The sequence below is a fragment of the Leopardus geoffroyi genome, chromosome A3 (assembly GCF_018350155.1).
Source record: "Leopardus geoffroyi isolate Oge1 chromosome A3, O.geoffroyi_Oge1_pat1.0, whole genome shotgun sequence".
Classification (NCBI taxonomy): Eukaryota; Metazoa; Chordata; class Mammalia; order Carnivora; family Felidae; genus Leopardus; species Leopardus geoffroyi.
The window spans coordinates 26,667,408-26,681,348 of NC_059336.1; the positions used below are offsets into that span (position 1 = coordinate 26,667,408).

Consider the following 13,941-nt stretch of genomic DNA (forward strand, 5'->3'; position numbering starts at 1 on the left):
AGTACTAGGAGGAAGTGTACAGGGGTAAACAACTACATTACACATTTATATATCTCAAAAGCCTAACTTTACATTTCAAGGAACCAGAAAAAGAACAAATGAAGCCCAAAGTTAGCAGAAGAAAGGAAATAATAAAGATTAGAACAGAAATAAATAAAAAGGAGGATTTTAAAAATAGTAAAAAACAAAACAAAATAAAACAAAAATAACCCCACCCACAACAGAACTGTTTTGGCTTTTTGAAAAGCTAAAAATTGACAAATGAAACTAAACAAAATTTAGCAGCACCCATAAGAGAAAAAAAGAGGGAATGCTCAAATACAATCAGAAATGAAAGAGGAGACATTGTAAAAGGTGACTCAGAAATAAAAAGGATCATAAGGGACTATTATAAACAATTATACACCAACAAATTGGGTAACTTAGGAGAAATAGGTAAATTCCTAGAAACACATAACCTCCCAAAATTGAATCAAGAAAAAACAGAAAACTAAAACAGACCAATAAAAAAAGGGGGGCAGGGGGTTCAACCAGTAATCAAAGAGCTCCCTTCACAGGTGAATTCTCCCAGACATTCAATAAATAATACATACTAATCCTTCTTAAACTCTTCAAAAATAAAAGAGGGCAGAATTCTGAACTCATTTTATGAGGACACCATCACCCTGATACCGAAACCAGACAAAGATACCACAAGAAAACTACAGGCCGATAGCCTTGATTAACATAGATGCAAAAATTCTCAGTAAAATACTAGCAAGCTGAATCTAATAGCACATTAAAAGGAGCATACACCAGGGGCACCTGGGTGCCTCAGTCGGCTAAGTGTCCGATCTCAGTCTAAGTGTCTCTCGGCTCAGGTCATGATCTCACAGTTTGTGGGTTTGAGCCCCGTGTCAGGCTCTGTGCTGACAGCTCAGAGGCTGGAGCCTGCTTCAGATTCTGTGTCTCCCTCGCTCTCTGCCCCTCCCCCACTCCTGCACACACGCTCGTGCTCTCTCTCTCAAAAATAAATAAACATTAAAAAAAAAAAAAAAAAAGGAGCATACACCAAAATCAAGTGGGATTTATCCCTGGGATGCAAAGATGGTTCAACTTAAGCAAATCAATGTGATACATCACATTAATAAAATGAAAGGAAAAAAAAACACATGATCATCTCAAGACACAGCAAAAGAATACGACCAAATTCAACATCCATTCATAATTTAAATTCTCAACATAAAAGATATAAAAGGAACTTACCTCAACACAATAAAGGCCATATATGAAAAGCCCACAGTTAACATCATTATTTCTTGCTAATCAAAAATATATGTGTTCTGAATTTCCCCTCTCAGAAAGCCAGATACCGGACCTTTTTGCCTTACCTAATATGTGATTTGAAGCCAGGGCAGAGGATTACAACCTTCTGTAGTCATCAAGCCAATTAAATCTAAGAAGTTACTCCAGTTCTACCTTCTTGTGAAACAGAGATACTGCCCTGGACAACTAAGGGGCTCCCTGAGAGCTTAAGGCTGCAGAGAAGTGAAAAGCAAATCCTGAAAGGCTTCAATACGCTTCTGTTCCAAAGTCTCGAACCCATAGCACAAGTACATACACCAAAACCAAAACCAAACAAAAAGACACAACAACAACGACAATACTCACCCTGGTGGAAAACTCAACACGAAAAAGCAACAAGCCACAGAGCCACTGGGCACCTACCAAGTAAGTACAAGGCACTGTGGCACACAGTCCTTTCCACTTTACAAATACTGACTGGTGCCATTCTCACGACGACAACTGCCTGGGGATTTCTGTCACCCTCTCACAGACGACTGCCAGTTAACCCGAGACTCAGAGATTAAATAACTTGACCCAGCTGAGAAGGCAGAGGAACAGGGATGCTCTTTTCAGGCAGGTGAGCTGCATTAAGAGATGACGAGCATGTAAGGATGATACTGATCACAACGGCAGCTAACACTGACTGAATGCTGGTTACGTTCTATGAAATACTAAAATACAGAGCCCTCCAAACTGGTACTGGAGAAAGCAAAAAAGACTTAAACAGACAAAATGAAATGGAAGTGTTAGAAGCAAATATAGATATACTTTTAAACAATCTTGACATGGAAAGTTTTCTAAGAATGAAACAAAATCCAGAAGCTAGAAAGAAAAAGGATATATATAGGAAAAATGAAGGAAAATGTACAATTATATACATTATAGACAAAGAAAAAGACAATTTGGGTAAAAATATTTACCATACACCCAACAGAGGATGAATTCCTTCAGTATACCAAGCGCTCTTACAAACCACTGAAGGACAAATAACCGAAAAGAATATGCATGGGCAGTTAAAAAAAAAAATTCAAAAGGCCAAACAGAAATTTAAAAATAATTTTAAAAATGCAAGTCAAAATAACAACATCTGACTTTTTACCTGTCAGAGTCACAAAGCTTTAAAAAATCTGAATATACTAGATATAGGTAAACTGGTACAGTCTTTAGGGAAGGCAATTTAGTAATATATACTTAAATGGAAGGTAGAACTATTTTTGAAGGACTGCCCACATAAGTTATGAAGTGTAAAAAAATGATGCACAGCAGTGTGTGTATAGCATAATCTCATTTATCTAAAAAAATTTTTTTTAAAGCATGCCAAAGACATCATAAGAAAACTACAAATCGTCCTCATGAACAGATGGAAAAAATTCTTAACAAAACATTAGCAAATCATATCCAGCATATATAAAAAGGTCTACATGGGGCACCTGGGTGGCTCAGTTGGTTGAGTGTCCAACTCTTGATTTCAGCTCAGGTCATGATCCCAGGGTTGTGGGATCAAGCCCCATACTGGGCTCCACACTGAGCGTGGAATCTGTTTAAGATTCTCTCCTTCCCTCTGCCCCTCTCCCCTGCTCCTGCATGCACTCTCTCTCTCTCTCTCTCTCTCTCACTCTCTCTAAAAAAAAAAAAAAAAAAAAAATATATATATATATATATATATATATATATATATATATATATACATCTTAACCAAGTGGGGTTTATCCTAGGAATACAGGAGGGTTGGCTTAATATCAGAAACTCAATGTAATACCCCATATAAATAAAGGACAAAAACCACACAACCTTCACAAAGAAAAAGCACTTGACAAAATCCAACACTCATGATAAAACCTCTCAACAAACTAGGAATAGAAAGGAACTTCCTATTCCTATTCTAAGAGCAGCTATGAAAAACCCACAGCCAACATCATTCTTAATGGTGAAAGACCGAATGATCCTCCCAAAATGACTGATAAGGCAAGAATGTCCACTTTTGCCATTTCTATTCAACACTGTGCCATAAATGCAGACAGTGTGCACTGAAGCAAATAATTAAAGACACCCATACTGAAAAGTAAAGGAGCTTTCATTTGTAGATCACATATTATATATCTAGAAAATCCTAAGGAACCCACAAAACAACTATTAAAACTAATAAAGTGAGCAAGGTCAGAGACTACAAGGTAAACATAAAAATTAATTGTATTTCCACATACTAGCAATAACCCCAAAATTAAATTAAGAAAATAGTTCCATCTGTAATACCTTCAAAAAGAATAAAATATTTAGGAATAAATTTTTTTTTTTTTAATTTTTTTTTTCAACGTTTATTTATTTTTGGAACAGAGAGAGACAGAGCGTGAACGGGGGAGGGGCACAGAGAGAGGGAGACACAGAATCGGAAACAGGCTCCAGGCTCTGAGCCATCAGCCCAGAGCCCGACGCGGGGCTCGAACTCACGGACCGCGAGATCGTGACCTGGCTGAAGTCGGACGCTTAACCGACTGCGCCACCCAGGCGCCCCAGGAATAAATTTTTAAAAAGGACTTGTATACTGAAAATTACAAGACATTCTAAGTAATTGGAGAGATGTTCCATATTCATGGATTGGAAGGCTCAATATTGTTAGGGTAGCAATTCTTCCCAAACTGATCTATATATTCAATGCAATCCCTATCAAATTCCCAGCAGCCTTTTTTTTTTTTTTTTTAATGTTTACTTATTTTTAAGAGACAGAGAGAGACAGAGTATGAGTGGGGGAGGGGCAGAGACAAAGACACAGAATCTGAAGAGGCTCCAGGCTCTGAGCTGTGAGCACAGAGCCCAACATGGGGCTCGAACTCACAAGCCATGAGATCATGACCTGAGCCGAAGTCGGACGCTTAACCGATTGAGCCACCCAGGCGCCCCCCAGCAGCCTTTTTTGTAGAAATTGAAAAGTCAATCCTAAAATTTATATGGAAACACAAAGGACGCAGAACATCCAAAACAACTTATAAAAAGAACAAATTCTAAGCTTATTATAAACCTATAATAATCAAGACAGTGTGGTAAGGATATACATAAAGACCAAAGGACCAGAACTCAAAGTCCAGAAATAAAGCTATATGTTTAAATTGATTTTCAACAAGGTTGAGAAGGCAATTCAATAGGGAAAGGATAGTCTTTTCAACAAATGGTTCTTGGACAACTGGGTAGCTATCTGCAAAAGGAGCCTCACACCATACACAAAAATTAACTCAAAATGTATCTTAGACCTGAATACAAAAGCTGAAACTTCTAGAAGAACAGTAAGGAGATAATCTTTGTGACCTTGAATTAGGCAAAGCTGTCTTAGATACAACACCAAAAGCACAATCTATATTTAAAAATTTGATAAAATGGATTTCATAAAAATTTAAAACATTTACACTTCAAAAGATATCATTAAGGAAATGAAAGATATGGGCCAAGAGGGTACTAAGCTAAGTGAAATAAATCAGACAATGACAAATACCGTAGGATTTAACTTGAATGTGGAATCTAAAAAACAAAACAAATGAACAAAACAGAACCAGACTCATAAACACAGAGAACAAATCAATGGTTGCCACAGGACATGGGATGAGGGGGATGGGCAAAATAGGCAAAGAAGATTAAGAACTATAAACTTCATGGGGATGTAAAGCACAGCATAGGGAATACAGTCAATAGTCCTGTAATAACTTTGTATGGTGACAAATGTAACTACACTTATAGTGGTGAGCATTTCATTATGTATATAAAATATCACCATTCTGTACAATTGAAATGAATACACTGTAGGTCAACTATACTTCAAATTTGAAAAATTTGAGAAAAAAAAAACGAAAGGCCACAGACAAGAAGAAAAATCTTTCTAAATCACATATCTGATAGAAGACTTGTACCTAGAATATATAAGGAATTCTTATAACTTAATGATAAGACAAACAACCCAATTTAAAAATAGGCAACAGGGGGCGCCTGGGTGGCTCAGTCAGTTAGGCGGCCGACTTCGGCTCAGGTCATGATCTCACGGTCCGTGAGTTTGAGCTCCGCGTCCGGGCTCTGTGCTGGCAGCTCAGAGCCTGGAGCCTGTATCGGATTCTGTGTCTCCGTCTCTCTGACCCTCCCCTGTTCATGCTCTGTCTCTCCCTGTCTCAAAAATAAAAATAAAAACGTTAAAAAAAAAATTAAAAAAATAAATAAATAAAAATAGGCAATAGATCTGTATATACATTTCACCAAAGATGTATGAAAGGCTAATAAGTACATGAGAAGATGTTCAATATCATTTGTCATTAGGGAAATGCAAACCAAAACCACAATGAGGTAGACCACACATCCCTAAGAATGGCTAACCTCAAAAACAGACAATAACAAGTGTGGACGAAGATGGGGAGAAACTGGAACTCTCATATACTGATGAGAGTGTAAAATGGTACAGCCATGGGAAAGTTTGGCAGTGTCTTTAAAAAGCTAAACATAAACCTAGTATACTATTCAGCAGCTCCAATCCTAGGCATTTACCCAAGAGAAGAGGAAACAGTAGTCCATACAAAGACTAGTACATGGGGGTACCTGGGTGGCTCAGTCAGTTAAGCCTCCAACTCTTGATTTCGGCTCAAGTCACTATCTCATGATTTGTGAGATGGAGCCCTCTGTCAGGCTCTGCACTGCCAGGGCAAAGCCTGCTTGGGATTCTCTCTCTCTGCCCCTCCCCCACTCGTGCTCTTTCTCTTTCAAAATAAGTAAATAAAAAAAAGACTTGTACATGAATGTTCTAACACCTTCAATCACAAAGTCCAAAGTCGACAATCCAAACACCATCAATTGGTGAATGGAGAAATAAAATGTAGTAGTCACTCAACGGAATACCATTCAGTAACAGAAATGAGGGAACTACCAATTCATGTTGCAACATTGATGAACTCCATAAACATTACGCTAGGTTAATGAAGCCAAATGCAAGTCTATATGGTATACGATTCCCTTATGCGAAATGCCCAAGAAAGGCAAATCTAGAGACAGAAAGATCAGTGGCGGGCTGGTGTTTGAGCAGGGGTGGTCTCCAAGTGTCATCCCCTTGGCTGGAAGGGAGCCTGCTGGGGTGACAGAAATGTTCCAAAACTTTGTGTCATTGTGATGACGATTGCACAAGGCTATACATTCGCTAAAACTTACTGAATTCTACACTTAACATCAGTCATTTTATGGTGTTGAATGACACCCTTATAAACCTGAAGAAAAAAAATAACCAGCTCAAGGGAGGCACAGAGGAAACAAGTCTGGCAATAGAATGGTAGTTGTTGAAGCTGAGTGATGGGATATGGGGGCTCCTTATGCCGTGTCTTCTTCTTTTGTACATGTTGAACACTTGTTATAATAAAAAGATTTCTTAGAGATTTTTATGTGTACAAAAATGTTCTAGAGGAACTTTTCTTTTTTCATCAAAGACTGTGTACCCCTGACGAATGGACTAGGAGGGTAGCTGCGTGACTTTTTCATTGATAACTTATTTACCCTGTTTTCCAGGTACATGGATCACCCGTATTCAAAATAAATACTTACATTTTAAGAAGGGAAAGGAAATGGGTTGCCTCTGAAAATACTTGGACAAATTCCTCTGAAGATGTACAGAAAACGGGAGCTAGAAGGCAAGGACGGTGCAGAGGGGATTCTGGCAACAGATGTAGGAATAACCAGTGCTGGCTTCAGCAGCGCATGTACTAATTAGAACTGGAACGATAATGGCGGTTAGCATGGCCCCTGTGCAAAGATGTGTGAGAAACCAAACAAGATCGGTAATCTTTAACCTTGCGGAGAGTACTGCAGACCCCTCTGAAACTCTTCTAAGTCACTGGGATGAAAGGTACAGCATAGAGAAGGCAGTCAATGATACTGGAACAGTGTGGTATGGTGACAGATGGCGAGCAGAGCATAACGATTAGAGTTAACAATCACAATGTTGTGTGCCTGAAACGAATACAACACGTGCGTCAACTCTACTTCAATTAAAAAAAAAAAAAAAAAAAAAAAAAAAGAAGGATCTAGAACTTGTTCCCAGAAAACACACTCCAAAACACAATCTGATATATGACTCCAGGAGGATCATGGACCTAGAAGTTCACCGGTCCCAGAGAGAAGACCCTTGTACTTGTTACCATTCCAACTTTTTCTGACTCTTTGACTTCATTGTCGCTGCAGCCCAGACAACCTGATAGAGGATGTTTGATCCACAGTTCATTTCTGTAAGGAAATTAGGAAGTAGCAAAATACCTGCTTTTTAGGAAATTCCTTTGTACCTTCCTGTAACTTTTAATTATCATCATAGCAACTTCCGTGTGTGGTTCAGTATGAAAAGCCAATTAAGTAGTTAGCAAATGTCTGTTCAGAGCCAAGAAAGGAGTGGGAGTCCTAACATGTGAACCAGCCCATTCAACATTATTTTGCTTTACTCGGTTTCCAAGTCACGAGGCAGCAAAGGTAGCATGTCAAGAAACAAGGCGATAGCAATCTAGAAGCCCTTCATGCTGTAATCTAACACGCCATCACTGGCAAAGATATGGGTGACCTGGAAAGTTATAAAGCTCAAGAGACCCAAGAATCAAGGCCTTGCCCTCCCTACCTATTTTATTCTTGGGGGGCTGGGCAGGCAGAAAAATCTCTCCCAAGAGCCCAATGAAGAACTGGTAGGACTAAAAAGTACCCCTTTCCTCCTAAAATTTGCTCCACCCAGTTTGAAAGGTGTGAACAATTAACTTCTTCCAAGGAAAATAAGTTTCTTCCCCCTACGAACTAAAAATTAGTTCATTCACTCATACTTCTCTGTAGCCATAAGTTAACATTTTCTCTTCTGGAGCCCCCTGCCTTGCAGTCTTCTTTCCCATAAATAGCATCACCCCAGTGATCGAGTCTGGCCTGTCTGAACAGCTTTTCTGGTTCTAATTCCACACCTCTCCTGCTGCAAAAGCAGCACCTTCCTGAACAGTAAGCTAGATTCTTTCATTTCCTTCTCAAAGATACAGTCACCATTTTAAGATCATGTAGTAACTGCTCCCCAGATTAAGAAAAAAATAAAGAAAAAGAAAACGGCTTTGGGGCACAGTTTGCCAACAATTAACTGAAATCAATTACCCAATCAGTTAAAGCTCCCTAAGAATTCAACCACACATGCAAGATGGCTAATGACAGCTTAGGACCACTTACCAAGCAGCCCCCATGGAGCTAAAGAACTAATAGAGGAAAAAGAAAAAGGGAGGAGGGAGAACCAAATTAGCCACAGGAGGCTCTGAAAATGTAGCCTTTATTTCAGAGCTCATAGATACAGAGTTGCTGTTGAGCAGATACATAAAAGACTCAAAGCTGTTCTTTGGGAGTTGGGAAAACCCACAGCCAGCTGTGCAAGAGTCCAAGTGAAAATAATAACTACCCTCACCAAGCAACAGACAACCAGGCCTAAACCTACAGGCCATAAAGTGCAGAAATAAAACACAAGAAATGCACTCACCTTCCCTCTCCCCTTTGGGCATTTATAAAAGAACGCTCAGTTAGTTGAACCAACAGGCTTAAATGGTTCCCCTCTGGAAGACTTCAAACCTTGGAACTGAAAAACTACAGAGAGCTCTTTTTGTGCTAGGCACTCTCATCTCATGGTCTATTTAATCATTACATCAATCCTTTGAGGACAGTATCATTCTCATTTTAAAAATCAGGAAACTGGGGGCACTTGGGTGGCTCAGTCGGTTAACCATCCGACTTTGGCTCAGGTCATGATCTCACAGTTCGTGGGTTTGAGCCCCACACCGGGCTCAGCGCTGACAGCTCGGAGCCTGGAGCCTGCTTTGGATTCTGTGTTTCCCTCTCTCTCTACACCTACCCCTGCTCGTGCTCGCTCTCTCTCTCTCTCTCAAAAATAAACGTTAAAAAAATTCTATTTATTTATTTATTTAAATATTTATTTATTTTTGACAGAGACAGAGAGAGAATGCGAGTGGGTTGGGGGCAGAGAGAGAGGGAGACACAGAAGCAGAAGCAGGCTCCAGGCTCTGAGCTGTCAGCACAGAGCCTGACGTGGGGCTCGAACTCACGAGCTGTGAGATCATGACCTGAGCCGAAGTCGGACGCTCAACCGACCAAGCCACCCAGGCGCCCCCCAATTTTTTTTTTTAAATCAGGAAACTGATTCAGTATGGGATGATATCAAGTTCTGAAGATGGATGGTGGTGAGTGTTGCACAACAATGTGAATGTAATTGATGCCACTGAACTGTATACTGTAAAAAAATTACAATGATAGGATCTCCTGAGCCCCTCATCCCCTCGCATCCCCTCATCGGGTTCTCTGCTGTCAGTGCAGAGCCTGCTTCAGATCCTCTGTCCCCTTCTTTCTCTGCCCCTCCCCTGCTCGTTCTCTCTCAAAAAATAAACATTAAAAATTTTTTTTAAAAGTTACAATGATAAATGTGTACATACATATGTGTATGTATATGTATTTTTTTTTAAACACACAAACAAAGATTTTAAAAATGGCAACTGAGGTTTAAAAAACAGCTTGCCCAAAGTTATGAAATCAATCACAGTGTCAGATTCTAGCCCAGGTCCTTAGACCAAGGCTTAGTTTCTTCACCTGTAAAATGGACTTTTGTAAGGATTATATGGAATGTTGGACGGGCATATGGTTTATCAACTGAAATGTATCATGTGAGTAGAAATTTTTCTCTTAAAGTCAGGTCACATAGGTGGTTACTACAAACCTTTGATAGCTTTTGAATCAGAATGTCAGAGTAGGACACACTTTATAAAGAGACCAACTTATTCGGGGGTTGCAAATTTAAACACTTAGTGGGACCATGCACGTGACCTAAACGGTGAGGCTGCTCAAGAGTAACACAGGAGGGCACCGAGGATTGGTGAGCTGGGCCCCATATGGAGAACGCCCTTGACAGGGAATCTGGGCCCAAATTCTCAAGAGAAAATGAAAACCTAGAAGCTTTTAAATGTGAAATCTCCCAATTATGAAATGTTTTGGCAACCAACTCAAAAAATTTTAAGCCTGTGCCAATCAAAACAAAACAAAACAAATTTAAAAAACCCCACCCCAAATCAAGTACACGTGAAGATGTGGCCCATGGACTGCGAAATTTATAGCATCTAATGTACCACGAGTAGAAAGTAAGGCCCGAAGATGTTAAGTGACTTGCCAGGGTACCCACACTCCCTTCTAAACCGGCTTAAGAATTCAGTTCCAACTTATGATTTGATTTTGTTTTTTAAGAACTGTTAGTAGCACCAAGCAAATCCTCTGAATACAAAACCTCAGGATTTCAAACCGTGGGAGGCCTGTCAGTTTAATGCTCAGGCATAGGTGAGAAATCATGTTAGGAAGGCAGAGAAGGAAGCAATGAAGAGGACGGAGATGGAACTGAGAAGTCCTGGGTGTCCCCAACAGTGCCCCATTTGGGAAACACTAGTGTCAGCAAATGGTTCAGGGATCAAAGCAGGTTGGGGGGTGGTAGGTGGCTATCATTCGACCGTGGCCAGATGGCCCTGCTCATCCTGGGTCCTTCCCACCTTCCTGCCAGTACCCAGAGATCAAAACTCAACCTTCTCCAGCATTCTGTGACCTGTTTCTTTAATGCCAAGATCAAAGGAGAACTTTTGTCCAAGTTGTAAAAAAGAAACCAAGAGGCAACTTAATGTTGCCTCAGTCTCCTCTGTACTTCCTGAGAGGATTAAGGTGCTCCTTTAAAGGGACTCCTCAGAGAAACACATCGGAACCAGGGCCTGGGGTCGGCACCTTAACTCCAAGGACACAGCGGCTCCTGTGGAATCCAATCCATACCAGGTAGGGCAACTGGAGAGATCAAAGAGGCAGCACACCCAGTAGACAGCAGCTGGGAAAGACTACAGACACTATGAGCATGGGGGAAAAAAAACACTTAAATTTGAGTATTCTGAAGTACAGAATTTTCAACCTGAAATTTTGAAACCATTAAGTCCAAACTTTAATCTCATACAGGACACTTGTGGAAACAAACCAAAAAAACGCCAAAGTGACTTGCCTCAGGCCACAGAGTGGATCGCTGTCAGTGCTGGGACTAAGCCCAGACTGCTGACTCGGGCTCCAGGGCTCTGTTCTCAATGAGCAGATACCAAGCCACACGCGAGGCCCGGACAAAACAGCAACTTTCCCACACGTGGGACTGCTGGCAGAGTCCAGGCCTCCTGCACTCCAGCCCTCTACCATCCAGATTTAGCCATTAAAAACAGTTCCTGTGCTTCTGACTGGAACTGCTGGGATGGGGGTAGTTGGCTACACTGCCTCCATCTGTCCAAATGAAGCTTGTGGTCATTCGGCCCATTCCCCTGCTTCTGGACTGGATCAAACCCAAATAACTTCAAAACACTGTGAACTGACCTAGCAATTCCACTCCTAGGTGTACACTCAAAAAACTGAAAATATGTGTTTGTACAAAAACACATATATGCACATAAACGTTCACTGCCACGTTCTTCACAACAGCCAAAAGTCCCAGCGTCCATCAACAGATGAAAGGATAAACAAAATGCGGTCTATCCACACAGTGGAACATCATTCAGCCACAAAAAGGAATGAGATATTGATACATGCTACAACATGGATGATCTTTGAAAACATTATACTATGTTAAAAGAAAAAAAAAAGCCACATATTCTATGACTCCAGTTATAGGAATCGTCCAGAGTAGGCAAATCTTATACAGATAAAAAGTAGATTAGTGGTTGACAGGGACAGAGGAGAGTGGGAAGTAACTACTAAAGCATTTCTTTTTGGGGTGATGAAATGTTCTAGAAGTCAATGGTAGTGAGGATTGCACAAGTTTGTGAATATATGAAAAACCACTAAACTGCCACTTCAAAAGGGTGAATTTAATGGTATATGAATTATATCCAATAAAGAAAGGAAAACGATAAAATCCAGATCGTATGAACCATGATACACGTGAGAGAAGGACAGTTTTATTCTCCAACTGGAGGTCTCCACACTCCTGAGGTGCCTACAAATGTACTCAATGGACATTTTCCAAATGCCACCAAGATATTTCCCAAAACATGTTTCATATGCTCAGTAATTCCAGCAAGAATGAGATATGGGCCTGCCTCTCACCCAAGACCCAGGTAGAACAACTCCGTATCCTGTTACTTTATAAAGTCATCTAAATCCAGGGTACGAGGAAAGCAGGAAACTGACAGACCTTCCATTTACATCAGCCATCCACTGCTCTGGTGGGAGAAGTCTTGCCCTGCAGCTTTAGGAAACACCCACTGTGCAAACACAGACCTGAGAGGTGGCAGCCCAACCCCTGAGGAAGAAGAGCCATTCACCAAGAAAAGGGAGGGAGGGAAAATTCCATAAAACATCTCTAGCAGCTTGCACCCATAACCCTAACTTTCAAAACAAAAGGACAAACCCAAAACCCAGCCTGTTCCCACGGTCACTGAATCCACTAGCTTGGTTCCTCTTTAGTTGTATGACTTACCACAGAAACCCATATACCCCCAGAGCACATCCACACACCTCCATCCTCACTGGTTGTGAAACATTAATTATACAAGGGTGTGGGGACTGTTCTGACTTCCGTGTAATAAATGCTTGACACAGACCAAACTCAAGTCTATCTGTGACCCCACTCTGCCCTGTTACGCACGTCCCTCTGAAATACACTTGCTTCCACTCATTTTCACTATTGCATCAAACATGAAGTTTCTCATGTGCACCCTTTCAACTGGCCTCTGTGAGTCACTGTATACATTACAACTTCAGCTTAAAATCAGTTACTCTATACACCATGAAAGCACAGGACGATACTCCCAAGTGATGTGACAAACACCAAATCACTGACCGTGCTTTTCACCGAACTTAGAATAAAATCCCAACTCCTTTTCATGGTTTCCCTGCAGGCTGAAAACAAGCCGGCTTCCCAAATGGAATGTTCTGGAGGGGTGGGAAAGGGAAGCACCCTAATAGAACAGTCTATTTCAAAGTGCAGCCCACGGACTACAAACTGTAGACTACAATCCACTGCAATGATAGGCGTGCTTCTAGAAACACAGCTGCTCTTGCCTCTCCAGTTTCATTTTGCATCATTCTCTTCCACCCCCACCCCTCACCATGCTTCAGCCCCTCCAGCCTTCTGTGTTCCTCAAATATACCAAGCTCTTTCCCACGCTGGTCCTTTATGCTTGCCATTTTCTTTGCCTGGAACATTCTTTGCATTATGCTGGTTCCTTCTTGTCAGTCAGGTCTCAACTCACATCACCTCTGAAAAGACTTCTCTGACCATTTACTCCAAAGTGGTTGCATCACCCCATCGCCCCTAAACACTATCACTTTACCTTGCTGTCTCCACAGCATTTATCACAATCTGACCTTGTCATTCATCTACTTGTTCACTTGTTCACTGCCTGTCTCCTCTCCTCGAACTAGAAAAGCTCCACAAGGGTGGGGGATCTTGACCCTCGAATTCACAGCTACATCCCTAGTTCCTGCCACAGAGCAGGCACTCATATATTTATTAAGTCAATGTGTGCCAGAAATACGTATTGCTAACTTATTACCTCTTTAAAAACCTCTGAACAGGGCAGG

General features: G+C 40.9%; 1 protein-coding gene across 2 annotated transcripts in view; it reads right to left on the reverse strand.

The window, feature by feature from the left end:
* Positions 1-13,941, reverse strand: part of TM9SF4 (transmembrane 9 superfamily member 4) — a 53,186-nt gene that overhangs the window by 37,347 nt on the left and 1,898 nt on the right. The window lies entirely within an intron of this gene.